The 25,962-nt window shown below is 38.6% G+C and overlaps 1 protein-coding gene and 1 pseudogene across 3 annotated transcripts in view; one reads left to right on the top strand and one right to left on the bottom strand.

Moving 5' to 3' along the window:
• The window catches only part of DIPK1A (divergent protein kinase domain 1A), a 125,229-nt gene that overhangs the window by 16,186 nt on the left and 83,081 nt on the right, over positions 1-25,962 (top strand). The gene's annotated exons all lie outside the window — the stretch shown is intronic.
• Positions 6,697-7,969, bottom strand: LOC110580407 (annotated as a pseudogene).

Below are 25,962 nucleotides of genomic sequence, written 5' to 3'. Positions count from 1 at the left end.
ATATTATCTGTTGACTTTCCACTTAAAAAACTAATGTTTAGCTTTCTAACACTACAGTCATCTCATTCTCTCTTCCAGTGTTTGATATAGTAGTTAATTTTACTTCCTCTGCTGCTTAACTTAGTAACTTTAGATAACGACAACTCTATTTCTCATCTCATCCACTTATGACAGTCTTTGTTGACTCCTCCATTTTAAAAAATGGGCATTAGAACATGTGCTTCTTTTTCCATCTGTTTTTCTCACTTTCTGTCAGCGACACTTATTTTACATTGTCAAGGTTGATAACTTTTATATTTTGTCCTGTTACCAAGGACAACCAAGTCTCCATATAAGTTGAATCTAAAAGATGGAAACTATAAATAGTATCATACTGTCATGACCTGTTAATTTTTCCAGAAAGGAAAGTTTCCCTTATGAACCTGAGACCCATTGACTGCAGCCTGAAGTTACTTTCTCCTTGTCTGGAAAGCAGGTAGAATTAACAGACAAGGACAAATGCCTCTTGTTATTAAGCAGATTACTGCAAGGATTTGTCCTTTTCCAGAAGCTAAATCATCTTCTGCCAGGAGGGAAGAGAACATGTGATGTTTGTACATTCGCTATAAAAAGTTCCTTTTTGCTTAGAAATTATGCTTGCTTACTTTTTAATATTCCAATTAAAGAGTAAAAATTTTGTCAAAGCCTAGCCTTTGGGATCTGTAATGAAGTAACAAGAGTTATAATTTGTGATTACCATAGGCCACAATTTCTTCCCTGAGCAGTCAATATACCTTATTTTTCTGGATGGTTACCTGGTCAGCTATAGGGAGTGGACATTTCTTCTGACATCTGCCCCCAAATGCAAGTGAACTGAGCTAGTTCTGGAGTGCTGGACCATTTGAATAATGAGAACAACTATCATCTTTAGGGAGAGTAGTACAGGTAGGAAGGGGCCATCATTTGGTGCCACATTTATAGAAAATAAGAGTGAAACATTTTTGGCCAGTCTTTCTTTTAGGATCCTGAAATTTATGTCTTGAAGCCAAAGTATCAAAGTTAGTTCTGGCTTAAGATGAAGGGCATCTCTATTTATAGTAACCCCTAAAATATGATTCTATAAATATTTAGTGCAGAACCAATTTGTGTGCTAGGATTACATTTTCTTCTCTCTAGGGCTGGGGTTATGAAGCCTGGACTCTCAAGATTCTGTGATTGGTAACAACTAGATCCTCTTTTCTCATACTCCATTAAGTCCTTATAATCGGGGTACATGTAAGCTTGCTTCATATTTGAAATGTAGCTTTTTGTGCCTTTTTTCCCCCAGGGAGTTTCTCACTGCCTTTCTTCTTCTTTTTCTTCTTCTTCTTCCTCCTCCCCTTCTTCTACTTCTTCAGGCAAAATATATCTTTGTCATGGCCTCACTTCTTCTCTACTCTCAGTTGTATTTATTCTGTGGAATTCCCCTTTGTACCCAAATGCTTTTCTAGGCTACCACACAGCTGTCTTCCAAGGATTTCCATCCACTCTTCTGGGTTGGAATCACTGTTCTCAGGAACCTGTGTCTCCCACAGGATCCACTTCCACTATCCTGATTTATTCCATCATTTTACTGGAATATGTCCTGAAATGAGTTCTTTAAAAGGATACGTGGGAAATAAACTTTGAGTCCTGTCTAAAACTATCTGTATTGTACCTTCATACTGATTTGTGTTGAGTTGGGTGTAGCATTCGGGGCTGAAAATAATTTCCTTCAGAAAATGTGAAGACATGGTTCCATTGTCTTTTTTTTTTTTTTAAAGATTTATTTATTTATTTATTTGAGAGAGAGAGCACATGAGAGGGGGGAGGGTCAGAGGGAGAAGCAGACTCCCCGCCGAGCAGGGAGCCCGATGCGGGACTCGATCCAGGGACTCCAGGATCATGACCTGAGCCGAAGGCAGTCGCTTAACCAACTGAGCCACCCAGGTGCCCGGTTCCATTGTCTTCTAACATCCTCTATTGCTGACAAGAAGCCATTTGTCAGTCATTTCTGGGTGACCTGTGTTTCTGTTCAGGGTCTCCGTTTTATACTTGTTTCGGAATTCTATGAGGAAATGTATAGATGTGGATCTTTTATCAGTTAGTTGTATTGAGCACTCACTGAGCCCTTTCAGTCTTAAGACTTGGGTCTTTCTTCAGCTCTGGGTAATTCTACTATTTCTTAAATAGTTTTCCCCTCTTTTTTTTTCTGTTTTTGGATTGGCTCTTTATGTCTCTTATGGTCTCTCTATTATTTCTGTATTTTTATCCATATGCTCTCATTCTGTACTTCTCAGTTTGGCTTTCCAGATAATCTGTTGTTGATTTACTTTCCTTTTCTAATCACCCTTTAAATTCTAAGAACTTTTAATTTAAAGAGTTCTTCCAAGTTCTTTGTTCCTTTTTTGTGGTTTCCTATTCCTATTTTATATGCGTGCAATACTCTCTTGAATCTTTTGATTATAGTAGTTTTCCTTAAATGTTGTCTTATGTCCCTTAATTATATTTGTTCTCCCCAGGGTTCTTTTTTCTATTATTTTTTCTATGTGTTTTTCTTAGTTGTTTCTCGTGCTGATTGTTTTCCCCATGTGCCTGGTAGTCCCTGGTTGTCTATTCGTATTTTACTTAATTAATTAATTTTTGTTAAGATTTTATTTATTTATTTGTCAGAAAGAGAGCACAAGCAGGCAGACAGGTAGGCAGAGGCAGAGGCAGAGGGAGAAGCAGGGTCTCCGCTGAGCAGGGAGCCCAATGCGGGGCTCGATCCCAGGACCCTGGGATCATGACCTGAGCCGAAGGCAGACACTTAACCAGCTGAGCCACCCAGGCACCCCTGTCTATTCATAGTTTAGAAATAAGGACTGAGGAACTGGTGTGGATTTTCTATGCCATTTTAAAAGCTGGTCTCTTTCCCCCCCTAGACCCATCACCTGTGTGGATGGCTGACTGAGCCCTCTGTGAAGAGCGAGATGCCTTGGCTGGCCTGCTTGCTCTAGGCCTATGCTCGGACTCTGCCTTTGTGCTAGAGGAGTGCTGTACTGTGGGTAGACTGTACTCCCACTAGATGCCTTGGCTTTCCCCAGGTCATTTGTTCTTTCAGCTATCGGGCTTTTGGACCGAGAGTTAATGCCAGGCTGCCTGTGATCTGTGTGGGGGTGGGGGAAGCAGATGGGGATGCCAACCAGCACAGTTCCAAGTACAGACCTTCAATTATTCCCACTGTCTTCAGCCCCACTTTTCCCTTCTCTCCTCCCTTGTACCTGCTGGCCTGGAGCCCAGAGCCATCAGGTGTCCCTGGGCAGATTGGCTGTCTAGATTCCTTCTAGCATTCCAACAAGCATTTTGGCTTCCAGCTCCTCTTAGCTCGCCTCGTGACTGTGTCTTTCTCTGCCTGTCTCATCCATCACCACAATTCCATCTGCTTTTTGAATTCTAGAAATTTGTTGTATCCTTCATCCACTGGTGAACCCCTTAACTTCTCTTTCCTTTTGCTATTATAGGTTTATTGCCTCTTTTGTCTCCCTTACTTGAGTGTGGTTTTGTAAGCTTTGGGTAGTAAGCACACATCCTCAACCTACCATCTTGAACTAAAAGTCCTGATACGAATTTTAAACTATCTCTCTTATGAATATTTACCTAACCTGTTTATCTTCATGGCTGCAGTGTCTATTTAAGCATTGCGTAATTTATAAATTATTTCAGTAAAGTAAGGCAAGAGAATGAGAGTAAATAACTTCAGAGGGATAAAGATCTAATGGCACAATTTTTCAGAAAGTCTTGTATAATAGCAGCAGTTTATTTTGGAAAAAAATGAGAGAAAACTGCTCAATTAAAGATTAGAGTCTTAAAATTAACATCAGTTTTGAAAAATAGCCTGATTTCTATCGGCTGTTGTCAACAAGGATATCACCTGCTCTCTATCAGGTAAGCACTGAACTTGTAGCAGTGACTTAATAGATCTCTGCTCTCAGAATTCACATGTTGCTTTGGGGAGTTTCAGGAGTTGTTTTGGCACTGATGGGTAAGTAATAAATGAATTTTAAAAATAAGCAACAAAAACATTGGGCAGCTATGTGCACAATGCAAATAAGAAAATAGGTGACCTGCTAATGAGTGTCAGGACATCTCTTTGGCCAGCTGGTTGGAGAACCTTGCTGTGGAAGGGATGGTTATCTGAGATCTGACTAAAGCGCAGGGGACAGCCCAGCAAAAACTGGGATCTTGGCATTACCACCAGACAGCATATCCTTTCCATTTTACTCAGTGCTTCCTACCCTTTGGTTTTGATCGTACTTCTGTCCTGTAAAGATTTTTATATTAATGTAATGAATTGCTTAAACATTTCATAGCTTTTAAATAGCACTTGGGTGGAATAAAAGACTCATGAGATAATTTATTCCCCTAGGACGGAGGAGGGATAAACAAGCCTTTTTATACTGTGATAGCAGAGTGGTTTGGTAAATATAAGGCCTTAATTATTATGCTTTAAGCAACAACTTAATTTGCTTCAGGCTAGTTCTTAGCTTGTAAGTGGGGTTCGTCCTTTGATATATCATGTTGCTATTTTTGTGCCTGTCATTTTGCTCTCACAGTTTCTCTCATCAAAAAGCATTTACTGCTCACTTCCATGGAATCCCTGTGCTGGTGTTGATACGGTGGGCTGCAGATGCACATTAACTTTTATCTTTAAATTGCGTACACTTTTCAAGGAGTATGGGGCATAGATGGTTTGAGGGAGCCAATTTGTAGATCTTTAAATTCCCCATGTACTTTTCCTAACATTGTTCTGCCTAAGAATATGTTTATGATGGAGGTGCAGGGTCTGCCCCCCGCTTCTCGTTCACTGTTGCCCTTCTCACACTATTAAGAAAGAAAGTCATACTGCTCTATCTCAGATCTCACAAAGGTCCTTGGATATAAAAACACCAGGGCGCCAAAGGGCAAAATTGAAAAGATTGGTGTCTGTGTGAAGATAGTGGATGACTAAGTGATACTATCTCACGTAATGATAGATAAAAGTTCCTTTTGCAATTCAAGTAGTTTCCATTTTTTTTTGCTCTCATGAAACTGAGTGAAGAACCTAATTGATTTGTTTGCTGATTAACTAATATACTATTAAGTATATTTTTGGTGGTATATGACTGTTGTCTTTTTTTTAACGTCGTTCAAAAATTTTTGAAGAATTGAGAGACAATTGCTCTAACAAGATTTCCATTCTCCTCTTCTCATTTATGTGAAACAGGTTTCTCACCATTTAACTTTATGAAAACTAAAAGTAGGGATAGAATTAGTGCCAAACACTATTTCATCCTGACGATAAGTAATAGTCACTGCATGGAAATGTGAACTAATTGAAGAAGAAAAACCTCACCCATCTCTTTTCTAATTTTTTAACTTTATTTTTTAATGAGTTCAGGATTATATATATACAGTATGCCGTGTTATAATACCTTTGTGGCTCTATGATAAAAATAACTCAGGGACATATGGAATTCAAGCTAATTTGCGTAACTGTCACAAGAAAAAAAGCTTTGAATGTATTTCTGAAATAAGTATTTTCATTTAATTGCAGAATCTCAAAACAGCATTAGATGTTGGCCTTGTTTTAAAAAAGTTTATTTAGGGCGCCTGGGTGGCTCAGTCATTAAGCGTCATTAAGCGTCTGCCTTCGGCTCAGGTCATGATCCCAGGGTCCTGGGATCGAGTCCCACATCGGGCTCCCTGCTCGGCAGGAAGCCTGCTTCTCCCACTCCCCCTGCTTGTGTTCCTGCTCTCACTGTCTCTCTCTCTCTGTCAAATAAATAAATAAAATCTTTAATAAAAAAGTTTATTTAGGGGCGCCTGGGTGGCTCAGTCGTTAAGCGTCTGCCTTCGGCTCAGGTCATGGTCCCAGGGTCCTGGGATCGAGCCCCGCATCGGGCTCCCTGCTCCGCGGGAAGCCTGCTTCTCCCTCTCCCACTCCCCGCGCTTGTGTTCCCTCTCTCACTGTGTCTCTCTCTGTCAAATAAATAAATAAAATCTTTAAAAAAAAAAAAAAAAAAAAAAAGTTTATTTAAACACTATGCTAGCTAAAAACACTTTTTGAAAGGTTGAAACACAATTGATATAGAAAAGGCTTTCCCTCTAATCTCAATTTAACATAAATGGAAGAGGTGAAGGGGGAAAGGTAGACAATTTCTTCAGCAGCATACATGGCTAAATCCATCAACCACCTTAAACTGGAATGTCCATTACTGATCCCATTAAAAAGTATTGGGCAAATATCCAAAGTTACCCACTTCATAAACCAGAAGACAACAATTTTAGGGTTACGATAAGTAAAATATTTTTGAAACACTTCAAAAACTTTATCATTAAACTAGAGGAATCATCTCTTACTTGTAAAAAAGAAAGGTATAAGAGAAAGTAAAAGACATTTAAACTAAACTGATTTTTAATCCTTTGAACAAAAGAAATGAAAAATAATGGTTAATTAGCTAAGCTTTGTGCTCTAACCAAACTAATTAATTATGGTGATTTTAAATGGCAACAGCCCACCTGACTGGGTAGTTTGACAGTTTTGAATACTTTTGCAATGATTTTTCTTAAAATGCAAACTTGCTCTCGCAGTTTCTCTCATCAAAAAGCATTTACTGCTCACTTCCATGGAATCCCTGTGCTGGTGTTGATAAATGATCTGGTCATACAATGTTCATCTTATGCATTCTGCATCTTTTTGCCAATCCTGTAGCTAAGGATCTTGTTCCAATCAATCTTAGTTGTGTAATTGGCAACTGTCAAGGTAAAACTTTGAAAGTAGTGTTTGACGCCTTCTGATAATTCTCAGTGGTAGCAGTCTGGTATTCATTTTCTGCAACTTCTACAATCTTTATCAATTTTTTTGCAGTTTGTACTTCATTAGATGCTGTTAGGGAATCTTGTATATCTTTATGACTCACTAACTGAACATTACTATCTTCATAATAATGAACCTGAATTTTCAAGATGCCAGCCACTTGAGTGGTTGAAAAAGTGATTGGAAACTTCCACTCTGACCTCCAATGACCGTTCCAAAATTTTTTGCTTGGAACTGATGGCTTTCTATGCATACAATAATGGTTTTCTGTCCATCTGTTTTTTTTTTTTTTACCATATAACAATGCAGACCCCATTTGATAATGTTCTTTTTTTTAATTTTTAAAAAATTAAAAAAATTTTTTATTATTATGTTATGTTAATCACCATACATTACATCATTAGTTTTTGATGTAGTGTTCCATGATTCATTGTTTGCGTATAACACCCAGTGCTCCATGCAATACGTGCCCTCTTTAATACCCATCACCAGGCTAACCCATCCCCCCACTCCCCTCCCCTCTAGAACCCTCAGTTTGTTTCTCAGAGTCCATAGTCTCTCATGGTTCGTCTCCCCCTCTCATTCCCCCCCTTCATTCTTCCCTTCCTGCTATCTTCTTCTTCCTCTTCTTTTTTAACATATAATGTATTATTTGTTTCAGAGGTACAGGTCTGTGATTCAACAGTCTTACACAATTCACAGCGTTCACCATAGCACATACCCTCCCCAGTGTCTTTTATATATGCTCACAGAGCAGTTTTTACTGAAGTTCTCCATGTTTCAACTGTATTTTCTGCTTTATATGGTCTTTGATCAGTTGCTTCCTTTCTTAAGTGATCAAATTTGAAACAGATTCTGTTTTGGGGATCCAAAAACTCTCCATTTCCCAAGTCGCCATGTTCTGTTATCAATATCTGATCTTCATAACCTTCAATTTCACTGGAGTAAACAGGTCCAAGTTACACTGTACAAATGCATGAGCTGCTCCTTCCCTAAGAGGATTATCATTATTAAGTGGTAACTGAACATCATTAAACACCTCATTAAATTCTCCAAGAGGGGCATGAATAATGAATTTTGCTGTTCTCTGTGCGCCCTCTCCTCCTTAGACAACTGCTCCTCCAGATCTGCCATTTTCCTTCTGGCAACAAACCGGGCATTGGTGACTTGGTGGCAGGAGCCACCTGACTTCCCCTCACCCATCTCTTTAATACGGTTTTATTATGTTTAAGAATCTTTAAAATCAAAATTTGCAGTATATTTATATTTTAATTGATTGGTTAGTAATAATTGTAAAGAAAATGCAAACCAGAAGAAATTGTTTTAACACTTGAAGTCTTTTATTACAGAAAATAAAGAGAAATTTAGTTTTAATTTATAGACAGATTTTTTTTGAGGAAAAATATAACACTGTCCAGTAAAAGACTTTCAAACAAAATACATTACATTAGAAATAATTTGTGTTGGAGGAATTACCTTTTCTCAAGCCTTTGTCAAAGCTTACTGTACAGCTTCATTAATCAAGACAGTGCGGTACTAGTGGAGGGACAGACACAGATCATTGAAGTAGCGTAGGGTTCCCAGGAATAGAGCCACATAAATATGCCTAATTAATTTTTGACAAAGAACCCAAAAGCAATTCAAAAGGAGGAGGAATTGCTTTTTAATGAGTGGTGCTGAAGCAATTAGACATCCATTGGCAAAAAAAAAAAAAGAACCTTTACCTAAATCTTATATAAAAATGAACTCAAAATATATCATAGACATAAATGGAAAACATAAAACTATAAAACTTCTGGAAAAAAGTGAAGAAAATATTTGGGGCCTACAACTAGGCAAAAAGTTCTTAGACTTGATGCCAAAAACATGATCCATAAAAGGAAAAATTGATAAATTTTATCTCATCAAAATTAAGATCATCTACTCTGCAAATGATCTTGTTAAGAGGATGCAAAGACAAGCTACGGATGGAGAAAAAAATGTTTGCAAGCCACATATCTGACAAAGAACTAGTATCTAGAATATATAAAGAACTCTCAAAACTGTAAAAGACAATCAATCCAGTTAGAAAACGGGAAAAAGACGTGCACAGACATTTCACTGAAGAGGATATACAGGTGGGAAATAAGCACGTGAAAAGATATTCAACCTCATTAGTCATTAGGGAAATGCAAATTAAAATCACAATGAGATATCACTGGAAGAGCTAAAATAAAAAATACTGACAACGCCAAATGTTGGCAAGGATGCAGAGAAGCTGAATCATTTATACATTGATGGTGGAAATATAAAATGATACAACCACTCTGGAAAACAATTTGGCAGTTTCTTAAAAAACTAACCATGCAACTACTATATAACCCAGCAATTAAACCCTTGGGCTTTTATCCCAGAGAAATGAAGACTTATTGCTGTGGACTGAATTGTGCCCTCCCCCCAATTCATATGTTGAAGCCCTAACCACCCCAATGTGTGGTATTTGGAGATGTGGCCTTTAGGAGATAATTAGAGTTAGATGAGGTCACAAGGCAGGGCCCTCATGATAGGATGATAAGAATGATACATTTAAGGTGATATAACAGCTTTATTTTAAAATACCAGTATTTACAATATGTTAGAAGTTACTCCTTTGCAACTACTTAAACTTACGGTGAAAAATTTTAGATGTCAATTTAAGAATGTGTGAGGGGATGTATGGTTTTCAAAATTTTCATGGGGTTCTGCAAATAAAACTTGATTTCAATAATATATTACCCCTATTGATGAAGGGACTACGTTTCAAAATTATATTTTAGAAGAAATCAAAATCTGGGGCTCCTGGGTGGCACAGTCTGTTAAGTATCTGACTCTTGATTTCGGTTCAGATTGTGATCTCAGGGTCATGGGATGGAGCCCTGCGTTGGGCTCCAGGCTCAGTGTGGAGTCTGCTTGAGATTCTTTCTCCCTCTCCCTCTGCCCCTCCTACTCATGATCTCTCTCTCTCTCAAATAAATAAATCTTAAAAAAAAAAGTCAAAATCGTAATTGCCAGAGGTAGTTGAAATAAATATTAAAGAACCTGGGAGCTGCCAGTTAAGGGTAGAATTAAAAAGGAAGAAGTGTTGTACTGTGTTTAGATGCTGTCATTGGCCTTTAATGCCTATTTTTTTAATAGTACAGGTGAGTTCAGTTGCTGTGTTCTAAACAGGCAAGAGAAAAAAGGAAAGGGAGGCAGAGGAAGGTTGTGTTTTTGGCAGACTATGTTCGGGAGGGCAGAGGGACAAGAGATATTCATCATCCTAGAAGGACTAAAAGGACTACTACCATTAGATGATGCATGATTTCAGACTTCCCCTTTCTGCCTCCCAAAAAGAAAATCTCTTTATGTTTGATGATGTCCCAGTCTTAAGTAGGGGGTTAAACTTTCCATTTCACCATTAGCTGACTTAATATATACCAATACTTTGGGCTTAGCTAATGTTATAGTGTAAATTAACTGCAGTCACTTGATATATATAAATTAATCTGATCATTTCCTAGTTAATAGAGGAGTGGAATGTGAAGGAAAGGGTTATCATGGAATACAAGCGGGTGTTTGGGAAGGTAGGGAAGCAGAGTTATGCTTTGAAAGCTGCAAACAGAAGCAGAAAGTGAGGGGCGCCTGGGTGGCTCAGTTGGTTAAGCGACTGCCTTCGGCTCAGGTCATGATCCTGGATTCCTGGGATCGAGTCCCACGTCGGGCTCCCTGCTGAGCAGGGAGTCTGCTTCTCCCTGACCCTCTGACACTCTTCCCTCTCGTTCTATCTCTCATTCTCTCTCACTCGAATAAATAAATAAAATCTTTAAAAAAAAAATAGAAGCAGAAAGTGAGGTATTTTGGTCTTGCTAATGGATTGCTCAACGTGATTTATGAATATTTTGGTTAATATTTTAAAATACTGCTGACTGCTTTATTAAGGAATTTATATCTCTGAAGATTAATTAACCTAAAATAGATCCCATTAAGTCAGATTAATATAAAAGTGGCCCATAGCTAGATCTATCAAATAAATTTGAAAGTCATTATGTTATGTAGACTTCCCTCCCCAAAGGTGATAGAAATTAACCATACAAAATGATAGTATTGGGTTATAGATGTCTTATATAGCAAGTATTTTTATTGAAGTGATTTTGAACTTAAAGAAAAGTGGAAAGAATTCTAATGTTATAAGATATTAAGATGAGTAATATGCTTTAGCATTTCAAACCGTGATTTGCCTTGTATCAAGCTCCTTTGTCTTTGTTAGCCTTATTTTTTTCATTTACTGGTGAGATGATAATGATGGTTGATAAGACAGTTCTTTCTTACCTCCCTAGTAACAGTATTTTCAGTAATAAAAGAGGAATGCTTTAGCTTCCTCATAAAATGTTATGATATCCAAAAATGAATAAACTTTTGAATGGCTTTTAAAAAGCATATTATGGCCATCTACATTGTGTGCTTGCCTATTTTTTGAAGTCAGATTAGTGACATGGCCAATTTCTCCCTTCAACCTGTCTATTTCTCTTGGCATATGTTTATGACTACCTTGAAGAAATCAATGTATTTTTTCTTACTGAGAGTTGTTACTATATCCATTACATAAAGATTTCTCAAAATTGATAGACCAGTTATTTTTAAATTCTGTCATATTGAGGGGTGCCTGGGTGGCTCAGTCGTTAAGCACCTGCCTTCGGCTCAGGTCATGATTCCAGAGTCCTGGGATCAAGCCCCGCATCGGGCTCCCTGCTCGGCGGGAAGCCTGCTTCTCCCTCTCCCACTCCCCCTGCTTGTGTTCCCTCTCTCGCTGTGTCTCTCTCTGTCAAATAAATAAATAAAATCTTTTAAAAAAAAATTCTGTCATATTGAATATAGAAAATGTCATGTTGTATGATGATAAGTGCTTTAACAAACTACAAAGTCACGGGGCGCCTGGGTGGCTCAGTCGGTAAGCATCTGCCTTCGGCTCAGGTCATGATCCCAGGGTCCTGGGATCGAGCCCCGCATCATCGGGCTCCCTGCTCAGCGGGAAGCCTGCTTCTTCCTCTCCCACTCCCCCTGCTTGTGTTCCTGCTCTCGCTGTGTCTCTCTCTGTCGAATAAAAAAAAAAAAAAACTTAAAAAAAAAAACTACAAAGTCGCAAAAAATTTCTTTTTCATTTTCTTTTTTTTTTTTTAAGATTTTATTTATTTGACAGAGAGAGAGAGCACAAGCAGAGGGAGAGAGAGGGAGAAGCAGGCTCCCTGCTGAGCAAGGAGCCCGATGCGGGACTCGATCCCAGGACCCTGGGATCATGACCTGGGCCGAAGGCAGCCGCTTAACCGACTGAGCCACCCAGGCGTCCCTCTTTTTCATTTTCAATTTTAAAATGGCATATTTATGTTACCTAATGTGAAAAAGTTTCTTCTGATATTTTTGTAGAATTTCAAATAAGAAAACAGTTTACATTTTTACTTGAGGCAAGGGCATAGACAGAATAACACAATGGAGATATAGATCGATGCTATCTGCATGTGCTAAAGAGAGCTGCACAGTCTTCCTGTATGTATAAACACTTTCAAGAGGCAAGTAATAAATGTATGTCTAGGGACATGAAGGGATGCCCTTCATCTAAGTAGGTGGGTATAGCTTAGATTCTCACATCAGGCCGCCTCCATAGGGAAGTGGTACGGATTACAGCATCATCGGGAGGCTGCTTCACCTAGTCTAGGTGTGGGAGAGGTGAAAGTAAGGAGTAGCCCTAGTTCATGATTTAAGATTATGACTCTGTATGAGAAACTCTAACACTCATTAAGTATACAGTTCTATAATATTGGCATGTTTTTACCTCTGTTATAAAGAATGGCATTTAAGGTTAAATAATCTTTATGTTGAATAGTTCAAAAATAAACTTTGAAATTCCTTATAAATGAAGAATGATGGAACCACCCTCAGGTCAAGGTGTGATTTTTAACCCTGAGATGGACCTTTGACACAAACTGACAGTCACTTTTTAAATTTAGGGTTTTCCAAAGAAGAATGAGGGAAAGTGCTTATTTCTTCTTAGGTGCCATATCTGCAGCTTGGGAAGGCATCTGCTAAGTGATACTTTTCTGAACAGAGAAGTATCTGATTAGAGATTAGGAGCCAAGTACAGATCAATAGTCCAGTCAATCATGTTTCTTTTGCCAACCTAAACTTTATTAAAGCTTTACTAGCATCCATATTAAATAATCAATACTTGTCAGCATAACTATTGAAAATAATATTCTCTAGAGGAAGATTTGAAGAAAAGCAGACACCTACACACAATCAAGAACCTTCTCACTGATCTTCATTTTTTACAAAATTGCTTAATCTCTCCCTGCTTCTTCCATTACGGCTTAAGTAGGAACACTCACTCTGACTTGTCTCATCTGAGACCAGTCTGCTCAGACTTCTGCCGAGTTTTCCATGTAGCCAGTTGTTAAAAAGCTGTCAAACAACAAACAATCCTAAAACTTGTGTGGAACCACAAAAGACCCCAAATAGCCAAAGCTATGACAAAGAAAAGCAAAGCTGGTGGCATCACAATTCCAGACTTAAAAGTTATATTACAAAGTGGTAGTGCTCAGAACAGTATGGTACTGGCACAAAAATAGATACATAGATCAATGGAATAGAATAGAAAACCCAGAAATAAGCCCACAATTATAAGGTCACCTTAATCTTCAACAAAGTAAATCTTTAAAAAAATAAACTAAGGTGGCTCAGTGGGCTAAACTTCTGACTCTTGGTTTTGGTTCAGGTCATGAACTCATGGGTCGTGAGATGGAGCCCTGTGTCAGTCTCCCCATTCAGCAGGGAGTCTGCTTAAGATTCTGTCCCTCTGCCCCTGCCCCCACTTGCGTGTGCTTGCATGCATGCACTCTCTCTCTCTCTCAAATAAGTAAATCTTTAAAAAAATAAACTCTTGGGACTACATCAAAATAAAAAGCTTCTGCATGGCAAAGGAAACAATCAACAAAACTAAAAGGCAACCTGTGAAATGGGGAAGATATTTGCAAATGACATATCTGATAAAGGGTTAGTATCTAAAATATATAAAGAACTTATAAAACTCAACACCTAGAAAACAAATAATCGAATTTAAAAATGGACAGAAGACATGAACAGACATTTCTTCAAAGAAGGCATTCAGATGGCCAACAGACCCATGAAAAAATGTTCATTATCACTAATCAGGGAAATGCAGATCAAAACTACAAGGTGATATCACCTCACACCTGTCAGGATGGGTAAAATCAACAACACAAGAAACAACAGGTGTTGGTGAAGATGTGGAAAAAAGGAAGACTTTTGCACTTGGGGAATGCAAACTGGTGCAGCCACAGTGGAAAACAGTATGGAGGTTTCTCAAAAAGTTAAAAATTGAACTACCCTATGATCCAGCAATTTCCTTACTGGGTATTTACCCCCAAAGTACATAAACAGTAATTCAAAGGGATACATGCTCTGCTATGTTTATAGCAGTATTATTTACAATATCCAAAATATGGAAGCAGCCCAAGTGTCCATGGATGATGAATGAATAAAGATGTGCCGTACACACACACACACAAATGGAATATTATTCAGCTATAAAAAGAATGAAATCTTGCCATTTGCAATGACATGTATGGAGCTAGAGAGAATAATGCTAAGCAAAATAAGTCAGAGAAAGACAAATACCATATGATTTCACAGATATGTGGAATTTAAAAAACAAAACAAACAAGCAAAGGAGAAAAAAAAGAGAGTGAAACCAAGAAACAGACTTGTAACTATAGAGAACAAACTGATGGTTACCAGAGGGGAGGCGATTGGGGGGATGGGTTAAATAGGTGATAGGGACTGAGGAGTGCACTTGTCTTGATGAGCACTGGATGATGTATGGAATTGTTGAATCACTGTATTATACACCTGAAACTAATATAACATCGTATGTTAACTGGAATTAAAAATTTTTTAAAAAGCTGTTAAACATTTGTATTGTAGGTCTACTGGTGGCATGAGTTTTTTATCTTACCTATTTTTCACTTAACAGCCCAGTCCCTCTATGAGTCTTTTTTTTTTTTTTAAGACTTTATTTATTTACTTGAGAGAGAGAGTGAGAGAGAGAGTACAGAGGGAGAGGGAGAAGCAGACTCCTACTGAGCAGGGAGCCCTACGCTGGGCTCCATCCCTGGACCCCGAGATCATGACCTGAGCAAAAGGCAAATGCTCAAGAGACAGAGCCACCTGGGCGCCGCCCCCTCTATGAGTCTTTATTTAAAAAGGGGGGGGTTTGGGCACCTGGGTGGCTCAGTTGGTTAAGCAACTGCCTTCGGCTCAGGTCATGATCCTGGAGTCCCTGGATCGAGTCCCGCATCGGGCTCCCTGCTCGGCAGGGAGTCTGCTTCTCCCTCTGACTCTCCCCCCTCTCATGTGCTTGCTCTCTCTCATTCTCTCTCTCTCAAATAAAATCTTTAAAAAAAAAAAAAAGGGGGGGGTTTGGGGGCAGAGGGTTAGGAGGATGTTCTGTTCATATATAGCCTTCTAAAGTGATTAAGCAAAAGCCAACGAAGATTATCATCACCCCATGTTGTAAAGCCCCCAGGGATGACATAACAATGAGGCAGGGATAAAATGGTGGTTAAGGACGTCAGCTTGGGAGCCAGACACACCAAGATTTAGGTCCTGGCTCGACCACATTTGTGCTGTTTACTTTTAGACAACATACTTACCCTACATTTCCTTAGCTGAAAATCATGAAGATGATAAAATTATTTCATGGAGTGGTTAAGCGTTTGCCTTTGGCTCAGGTCATGATCCCAGGGTTCTGGGATTGGGCTCCCTGCTAGGCGGGGAGCCTGCTTCTCCCTCTGCCTCTCTCTCTCTCGCTGACTTTCATGAATAAATAAATTAAAAAAAAATTTAATAAAAAAAATTTACAAAAAAAAATTATTTCATGGAGTTAGAAGAATGAAATGGAATAATATATGTAGTGCACCTTGCTCTTATAGCTCATAAAAGAACAATGATAAGAAGGGATAAGAAAATTATTGTTTTTCTAACACCTTTTTTTTAATATAAGATTTTATTTATTTATTTGACAGAGAGAGAGAGAGAGCGCACAAGCAGGGGGAGTGGCAGGCAGAGGCAGAGGGAGATGCAGACTCCCCACAGAGCAAGGGGAGCCTGATGCGGGACTCGATCCCAGGACCTCAGGATCATGACCCGAGCCGAAGGCAGTCGCTCAACCAACTGAGCCACCCAGGTGCCCTTTAACGCCTTTCTAAGAGAAAGAGCAAATTCCCTACCCTAGACTGTTACTAGATCTCTAATTTTTTGAAGCTGTGAATTTGCTAAAGGTTAATCTGCAATTGGGTTAAAATCAGTTTGGCTACTAACCCTTACAGTTTATTTTGGCATTTATTCAGGAGGGGCTGATTTTTTATGTGAAAGGTCAGAACCTTAACACAAAATAACAAGAAAAAGTACTGCTTCTTAACTTTTTACTGAAGTTTAAATGAATACGGAAAAATGCATATTTGATCAAGAAATAGGACCTTGAGGGTGCCTGCGTGGCTCAAATGGTTAAGTGTCTGCCTTCCACTCAGATCATGATCTCCAGTCCTGGGATTGGGCACCCAGCTCAGCAGGGAGTCTGCTTCTCCCTCTCCCTCTGCCTCTCCCCCTGCTTGTACTCTCTCTTTCTCTCAAATAAATAAATAAATCTTTTTTAAAAAGTTAAAAAAAAAGAAATAGGACCTTGAGGGGTGCCTGGGTGGCTTAGTTCGTTAAGCATCTGACTCTTGAGTTCAGCTCAGGTCATGATCTCAGGGTTGTGAGATTGAGCCCCCTGTCGGGTTCCGTTGCTGGACATGGAGCCTGCTTGAGATTCTCTCTCTCCCTCTCCTTCTGCTGCTCCCCGCTTAAAAAAAAAAAAAAAGAAATAGACTTTGTCAGCACTCTAGAAGCCCCCTGTATGTTCTCTTTTTGTCACCCCCACCCCCTGCAATGGTTACCACCATCCTGGCTTCTCATGGAAGAGATTAGTTTTGTCTGTTACTGTGGTTTATATTTATGGACTCATGCCTTTTGGGTCTAACCTCTTTTGCTTAGCATTATATTTGTGAGACTCATCCTTATTGTCACATGTAATTATACCTATTCACTCTCATTGCTGTGTAGTATTTTTTTTTTAAAGATTTTTTGTTTATTTGACAGAGAGACACAGCAAGAGAGGGAACACAAGCAGGGGGAGTGGGAGAGGGAGAAGCAGGCTTCCCGCTGAGCAGGAAGTCCAATGCGGGGCTCGATCCCAGGACCCTGGGATCATGACCTGAGCCGAAGGCAGACGCTTAACGACTGAGCCACCCAGGCGCCCCTGCTGTGTAGTATTTTATGTGTGATCATACTCCAACTTATTTATCCATTCTACTGTTAATGGATGTTTGGTTTGCGTCCAGTTTTTAGCTTTTACAAATACTGAAGCTGTGGACATTTTAGTACTTGTCTTTTGGTGAATATTTATAAGCATTTCTGTTGGAGTGGAATCGCTGGGTCATAGATTAGCCTACATTCAGTTTTAACAAATAATTAAAATCAGTTTTTGAAAAAGATTATATCAGTTTATACTACCAGCAGTGTATGAGTATTCCATACATTGCTCCATATCCTCACCAATACTTGGTATACATCTTCATTTTAGATATTCTGATGTGTGTAGAATAATATCACATTGTGGTTTTAATTTGCATTTGCCTGATGACTAATGAAGCTGGACATCTTTTCAGTTTTATTTGCCATTTGGATAGCCTCTTTTGGAAAGTCACACAAGTTCAAGTCTTTTGTTCACATTTCTATTGTGTGGTCTATATTTTTCTTATTGATTCACAGAAATTCTCTATGTAAAATCTGTATGAATCATTTTCAGGTATATTATTGTTATATCTTCTTCCTTTTTGTGGCTTGTTATTTTGCTGGTGTCTCTTGATGGTGTCTCTTGATGAACATAAATTCTTAATGTAATCAAATTTATCAATTTTTTCTTCTGTGATTGAAGTTTTTAGGTCCTGTTGAAGAGGATACAAATACTTCATTTACTCTGAAGTCGCAAAGATATGTTTTTCTCTGAGCTTTATTGTCTTATCTTTCACACTTAGAATTGTAGTCCATTTGGGATCGATCTTTGTAAATGGTGTTAAGAGGTTAAGAGGTTAAGACATTTTTCCCCCCAACTGGATAGTCAGATGACCTTTGCTGAGATTTTTCAAAATGCAGCATCATTCACTGCTAGAGTGAGTTCCAATCCTAGCCCCAAAAGAGACTGAAGGAGCATTTTAAGACCTATTTTTCTTTCCTTGTTTAGTTAATCAAGTATGGATCAATGTGTTTATTTCTTTGCTCTGTTATTTCAGTGTTATAAGATAATAAGGATTAGATAAAGGTCTTATCGTCAAGTTACCTGGAATTGTATTTTAAATGATGGAATAGGGGCGCCTGGGTGGCTCAGTTGGTAAAGCATCTGACTCTTGGTTTCGGCTCAGGGTCCTGAGATTGAGCCCCTCATCAGTCTCCACTCTCTGCGGGGAGTCTGCGTCTCTTTCCCTCTCCCTCTCTCTCTGTCCTCCCCCTGCCTGCACCCACACACACTCTCTCTCTCTCTCTCTCTAAGATAAATAAGTAAATCAATCTTTAAATGATGGAATAAATTCCTAAATATAATGATCCCGATCCAGTCTGCTTGTTTTATAAGTAAGGAGGAAACAAGGACCAAGTCACACACCTAGTCATTGGGAGAGCTAAGATTTAATTCCTAGTCTTATGATCCTGATTCCAGTGACCCAGCACTTTTAAATATATTGGGCCATAATTTTTAAAGAATCTTTCCAAGTTTAAAGATACAGGATTTCTTAGATGTGTTTTAATAGTTTGGAATCCAGTTCTAGCCTCATTTTACTTTGGTGACTCTAGGACTTAAAATACACAGTCCTTTTAAAAACTATTATGTACACGGTCACAAAATAAAAGTATATTGCCATTTCTAGTAAAATACTGAAGGAGGAAGAGCCTATAATATTCAAGTTTTAGATTAAATAAAAAGTTTAAGATACAAGCAACACGCTCTTTTAAATATTATTTAGAAAGACAGTACTGCATGGGGCGCCTGGGTGGCTCAGTCGTTAAGCGTCTGCCTTCGGCTCAGGTCATGATCCCAGGATCCTGGGATGGAGCCCCGCATCGGGCTCCCTGCTCAGCGGGAAGCCTTCTTCTCCCTCTCCCTCTCCCACTCCCCCTGCTTGTGTTCCTGCTCTCACTCTCTCTCTCTCTGTCAAATAAATAAATAAAAAATCTTTAAAAAAAAAAACAACAAAAAAAAGAAAGACAGTACTGCTTAATAGAAAGGTGGAAAGATTATTGAACTGGGAGTCTCAAGACCTCTGTTTTGTACTGTCCCCAACTGGCTGTGTGACTGTGGGCAAATGACCTACCTTCTCTGGGCGCTGGTTTGCTTGTCTGTACACTAAGGAGTGAGGGCTAGAATTGTAACTGTCTCTCCAGTAAATAACTCTCATTATTGCAGAATGTGAGAAATTAAGCAGAGCAAGTTTGTTGTCAGAAGTCTTTAGACATGAAAATGATCTGTGCCTAATATTCTTTATCTTGACACTAGTAAGTAACCACAGACCAGCCAGCCAGCAATCAATCTCCATCTGTAGGGCAGCCACTGTTGTCCATGTATAGAAGTCTGGAGAAGGGCCAGATTTTATTTTTGCCAGAAACACTCTTGGCAAATCGGTATCCCTAGAGATGTCTGTTTAATTTTGTGGTGCAGTGCATGGTTTAGTGAAAAAGAAAAGGAATGCTGAGCTATTTCATTCTAAATATTCTCAGAGACAGCTTATGTTCTTTGTTTCCATACTATCTATCTTTCAAGATGTTTTGAGGGTAGAGGTGAGCCAAAATGAAATGGAAAGAGGAAGGCAAGAAACCTTCCACAGTGTATGCTGATTCTGGAAATGAATTTGAACTGTATGAGCAATGTGTGTGATTACATATATTGAAAACTTCTGATATATGTATGTAATGTTAAATATCTTGCAGATTTGTCATTTGACTTTCTTGTGCTAATTTTTTATTTTGAACTAGTCTCCTAGCTTTAAATTGTTTTAAAAAAAACTTTCCCTTTTATTTGTGGCATTTCCCATGGATATTTCAAAACTATCCCATTATCTTGCCTTCTGGAAATAAAGATAAAAGTATTTGAATTTGAATAAATTTTCTACTGGTTTTTATTCATTTGTAAAGATCCCAGTTAACAACTGGATTTAAAATTAACTTGTTTGAGAAAGTTTGTAACCAAAAGATAAATGCCGAAAATTAAATACCAATTTCTTAAAGATTTATTTATTTATTCTATAGGAATAAATCTAGTTGAAGTTGCATTTACAGATTTTCCTCGACTTAATGACAGGGTTACATCCTGATCAACCCGTAGTAAGTCAGCAATGCATTTACTACACCTAGCCTCATAGCTTAGCCTAGCCTACCTGAAAGGTGCTGAATCCACTTACATTAGCCTACAGTTGGGCAAAATCATCTGACACAAAGCCTATTTTATGATCAGGCGTTGAATATCTCATGTAATTTACGGAATACTGTACTGAAAGTGAAAAACAGATTGGTCATATAAGTACAGCACTTGTCAGTATATCAGTTGTTTACCCTCATATTTGGGTGGCTGACTGGGAGCTGGGGCTGCCACTGCCCAGCGTCACAAGAGAGGATAGTACTGAATACTGCTAGCCTGGGAAAAGATCGACGTTCACAATTCGAAGTGCAGTTTCTACTGAATGTATGTCATTTTTGCACCATTGTAAGGTTGCACCATTGACATTGGGGATCATCTGCAGTTAAAATGTCATTGTGGGCGCCTGGGTGGCTCAGTTGGTTAAGCGACTGCCTTCGGCTCAGGTCGTGATCCTGGAGTCCCTGGATCGCGTCCCCCATCGGGCTCCCTGCTCGGCAGGGAGTCTGCTTTGTCCTCTGACCCTATCCCCTCTCATGTGTTCTCTCTCTCTCATTCTCTCTCTCTCAAATAAATAAATAAAATCTTTAAAAAAAAATGTCATTGTATGTCACCAATGATCTCCATCCTTCATTTTCTTAACTTTTTTCAGTCTTTCAGATAGCTTTAACATCCTTTTCTCCTAACTTCCATATCCACTTATTAACAAATCCTAATAATTTTATTTTCATAATGTCTCTCAGATTTCACTGTTCACCTTAGTGCATTTGGCCTGTCCTAATCAAGGCCAGGCCTAGACTGCTGCAACAGCATCCCAAGTAGGCTCCCTGCCCTCGGTATTCCCTCTCACAAAGTAAGCTCAAATCCAGATCAGTCTTTAAACATCACTTTTACTAGGCTCTGTATCTGTTCAGAAATCTTAAGGCTTCTTAATTCAGTTCTCACTACTGGCAGACATTTAGAGTCCTCTATATGGAATACTTTCTCTTCCAACTGAATTAGTTCAGCAAATAATGTTTGGAGCATCTATGTGGGAGACACTGTGCAAAGGTAAAAATAAATAAAATCTAGCTTTTTGCAGATGTCTAATATTAGCATTGATGTTAACATCTCAGGATTTTTTTTCCATTTAGAAACTAGTTCTACTTCATTCCATTCTACTTAAACTGTTCTTGGCTAAGGTAATCAGTGATCTCCTTATTGCCAGAGTCATTAGGCAGTTTTCCATTGTAATTGTTTACTTTTTTATGCCACTGGGTACTGTTGACCAGGCCTGCTTTCTTGACACCTTTTCCTTCCTCAGTTTCTAAGTGTAGAAACTATTCACATTTTCTATTTCTCCTTGGAACTTTTTTTTAATTAAAAAAAATTTTTTTAAAATAATCTCTATACCCAAGGTGGGGCTTGAACTCACAGCCCCGAGATCAAGAGTCACATTTTACTGGCTGAGCCAGCCAGGTTCCCGGAACTTTTTTTTTTTTTTTTTTAAGGGAAAAAGTTTCATTTTGTTAGTCTTTATTTTAGGTTGTTCTCTATTTTATTAGTTTCCCTATTCTTCCTTTCCTTCTACCTCCTTGGTGGTTTTTTGTTTGTTTTTGTTTTTTTTTCTGTTCCTAACTTCTTGAGGTGTATGTTTAACTATTTAATTTTTTAAAAAATAGACTTTAGGGGGACCTGAGTGGCTAAGTTGATTGAGCATCCAACCCTTGATTTCAGCTCAGACCATGATCTCGGGGTTATGAGATCAGGCCCCTAGTTGGGCTCTGTGCTGGGTGTGGAGCTTGCTTAAGATTCTCTCTCTCTCCTTCTCTCCCTGCCCCTCCCTCTCCAAAATAGACTTTATTTTTATAGCATTTTGGATCCATAGCAGAATTGATCAGGAAGTAGAGTTCCCATATACCCCACACACATACAGCCTCCCGCACTACTAAGATCCCCACGAGTGGTGCATTTGTTAAATTGATGAACCTACATTGATACTTCATTATCACCCAAAGTCTGTAGTTCACGTTAGAGTTCATTCTTGGTGTTGTATATTGCACAAGTTTGGACAAATACATAATGATATGTATCCACCATTACGATAGCATATAGAATAGTTATACTGCCTTGAAATCCCCTGTGCTCCACCCATTCTTATCTCCTACCCCCTAACCCTTGGTTACCCCTGTTCTTTTTACTGTCTCTATATTTTGCCTTTTTCCAGAATGTCATATACTTGAAATCAATCAGATTGGCTCCTTTCACTTAATGATAAGCATTTAAGGTCCCTCCATGGCTTTTCATGGCTTGATGGCTCATCTCTTTTTAAGACTGAATAATATCCATTATCTGACTGTACCACAGTTTATTTATCCACTCCTGTAATGAAGGAGATCTTGGTTACTTCCAAATTTTGGCAGCTGTGAGTAAAGCTGCTCTAAACATAGTATGCAGGTTTTTGTGTAGACATAAGTTTTCAGTTAATTTGGGTAAATACCAAGGAGCATGACTGGTAGATTGAATGGTAAGAGTATGTTTCATTTTGTAAGAAACTGCTGAACCATTTTTCAAAGTGAGTGTACCATTTAGCATTCCCATCAGCAATATGAAAGTTCCTATTGATCCATATCCTCGCCAGTTTTTGGTATTGTTAGTGTTTTGAATTTTAGCCAGCCTAATAAATGCATAGTGGTATCTTGTTCTGATTTGCAATTCCCAAATGTCATATGATGTGGAACATCTTTTCATATGTTTATTTGCCATTTGTATATCTTCTTTGGTGAGGTGTCTTCCGATCTTTTGGCTCTGTAATTTTCAAACTTCTTTTCTGACCTGTGCATTTAAGGCCATGGATTCCCTGTTAGTGCTTTAGTTACTTATTTATATGACTTGAACCCTTTGAATTTTGTTGAGACAAAATTTATACCTCTGCACTAAAAAAAAAAAGTTCCACGTATGCGTGAAAATAAATGTATGTAGCAGTGTTGGGTGAAATATTCTGTATTAAGTCAAGTTTCCAAATCATGTTGTCACGTTGTTCAAATCTTTTCCAGTCTTACTGATTTTTTTGGTCTACTTATTCTACCAATTATTGAGAGAGGTGTTCATATCTCCCACCATTATTGTGAATTTGCCAATTTCCTATTACAGTTTGGTCATTTTTACTTTATGTATCTTGAGATTGTATAATTGGAGCCTGTTAATCCCAAAATGCTATATTTCATGATTATTTCTCATTTTATCATTAAGCTGTATCCCTTGAAGTCTGTTTTGGCTGGTACCATAGTTATACTGTCACCTATAGTACCCGCTAAAGCTATACCAGCTTTCAGTTTGTATTTGATTAGTGTAGCTTTTTCCATTCTTTACTTTCAGCCTTTTTGTATTCTTAAATTAGGTGTGAGTCTTATGAATAGCACATCATTGGATTTTGTTTTGTTTTTATCTTTGAGGATCTTTGTCTTTTAACAGGCCAAAAATCTTTGTTTTTTGACAGCATTTTGTTCATATTTTATGTTGTTACTGATCTGTTTGAATTTAAATCTATCTTGTTTTGCCTCCTTTAGTTTATGCAATACTACTGTGTTGATTCTCTTCACACCTTTCTGAGTATTTATTTGTGTATGTGGGGGGGCATTTCCTCTTCACTACTTAAATGCTTATGATTCCCAGGATCTTATTATTTGCCTTTTATTTTTCTTACTCTATTTGCTTGTCCTAGATGGCTTTATTCATACTCACAATTTCCACTACTACTTATTTGCTGAGCTCCAAGCCTCAATATTCAAATAACTCCTGGACTTTACCATTTGGAAACCCTGTCACCACCCCAGATTGATCATATCCAAAACCGTACTTACCTTCTTTTACTATAAAACTGGTCCACTTTCTATATTTCCTGGGTTGGTAAATATCACTGCCTTTCCTCTTTCAGTATATCCTCATCTCTGCTCCCTGCATATCCAGTCTCCAAATCTTAGAATCATCTCCTTTCTGTTTCCAAAGCCACTGCCTTATTTTATAATTTGCCTAGCTCATTACAACAGTCTTCTGAATGGCCCTGTTGCATTTATTCTTACATCACTACATTTTACTTTCTATTGCTCTCAGAATGATCTTAAAGGGGGGGCGCCTGGGTGGCTCAGTCGGTTAAGCGGCTGCCTTCGGCTCAGGTCATGATCCTGGAGTCCTGGGATCAAGCCCCGCGTCGGGCTCCCTGCTCAGCGGGGAGTCTGCTTCTCCCTCTCCCTCTGCCTGCCTCTCTGCCTACTTGTGTTCTCTATCTGTCTGTCAAATAAATAAATAAAATCTTTAAAAAAAAAAAAGAATGATCTTAAAGGGTTTAAGCAGAAGAATGCTATTAGATTCGCATCTTAGATATATAAGTGAAAATTTCTGGTGAATATGGCAGATAGTTATTTAAGTCTAATGGTTATGTCCTTTCATCTCTAGATTCTCTAGAGCAGTTGACTTTCAAACTTTTTCAACCACAACCTGTAGTAAAAAATATGTTTTATACCACAACCTAGTACACACACACACAGACACACATGCACACACACACACATAACTGAAACAAAAGTCTGACTAACAATACTTACCTTTACTGCATTCTGATATTCTTCAGTCTAGGCCATTTAATTTTTTAAAAAGCTGGCTGTTGGGGTGCGTGGGTGGCTCAGTCGGTTAAGCGTCTGCCTTTGGCTCAGGTCATGATCCCAGGGTCCTGGAATCGGATTCTGTGTCGGGCTCCCTGCTCAGCGGAGAGTCTTCTTCTCTCTCTCCCTCTACCCCTACCCCCTGCTCGTGCTCTCTCTCTCTTGCTCTATCTCTCAAATAAATAAAATCTTAAAAAAAATAAAATGCTGGCTGTAGGCCACTAAATATCTCTACTTTGAAAAACTCTGACCAAGAGTATGTCTCTTTCTTTTTTTTTTTCTAAAGATTTTATTTATTTATTTGAGAGAGAGAATGAGATAGAGAGAGAGCATGAGGGGGGGAGGGTCAGAGAGAGAAGCAGACTCCCTGCTGAGCAGGGAGCCCGACGCAGGACTCGATCCCAGGACTCCAGGATTATGACCTGAGCCGAAGGCAGTTGCTTAACCAACTGAGCCACCCAGGCGCCCGAGTATGTCTCTTTCAACTGAGCTTACATGAAGGAGCAAAGGCGATCCAATGGAGAAAGGATAGTCTTTTCAACAAATGGTGCTGTACAACTGGACATCCGTGTGCAGAGAGGTAAATTTAGACACTGACCTTACACCTTCTACTAAAAATGAACTCAAAATCATACTTACCTTTTATACCACAGCCTAGTACACACACACACACACACACACTTCTACTAAAAATGAACTCAAAATCATACCTTTTATACCACAACCTAGTACACACACGCACACACACACACACAAAACTGAAACAAAAGTCTTACTAACAATACTTATCTTTACTGCATTCTGATATGCGTAGACCCAAATGTAAAACACAAAACTATAAAGCTAGAAAATAACACAGGAGAAAAATCTAGGTGACTTTGTGTTTTGTGATGAGTTTTTAGGTTCAACACCAAAAGCATAGTCTATGAAAGAAAAAGTTATAAGTGGCACTTCATTAAAATTAAAAATTTCTGCTC

The sequence above is a fragment of the Neomonachus schauinslandi genome, chromosome 4 (genome assembly GCF_002201575.2).
Source record: "Neomonachus schauinslandi chromosome 4, ASM220157v2, whole genome shotgun sequence".
Lineage (NCBI taxonomy): Eukaryota > Metazoa > Chordata > Mammalia > Carnivora > Phocidae > Neomonachus > Neomonachus schauinslandi.
This window is presented reverse-complemented; position numbering and strand designations above follow the sequence as displayed.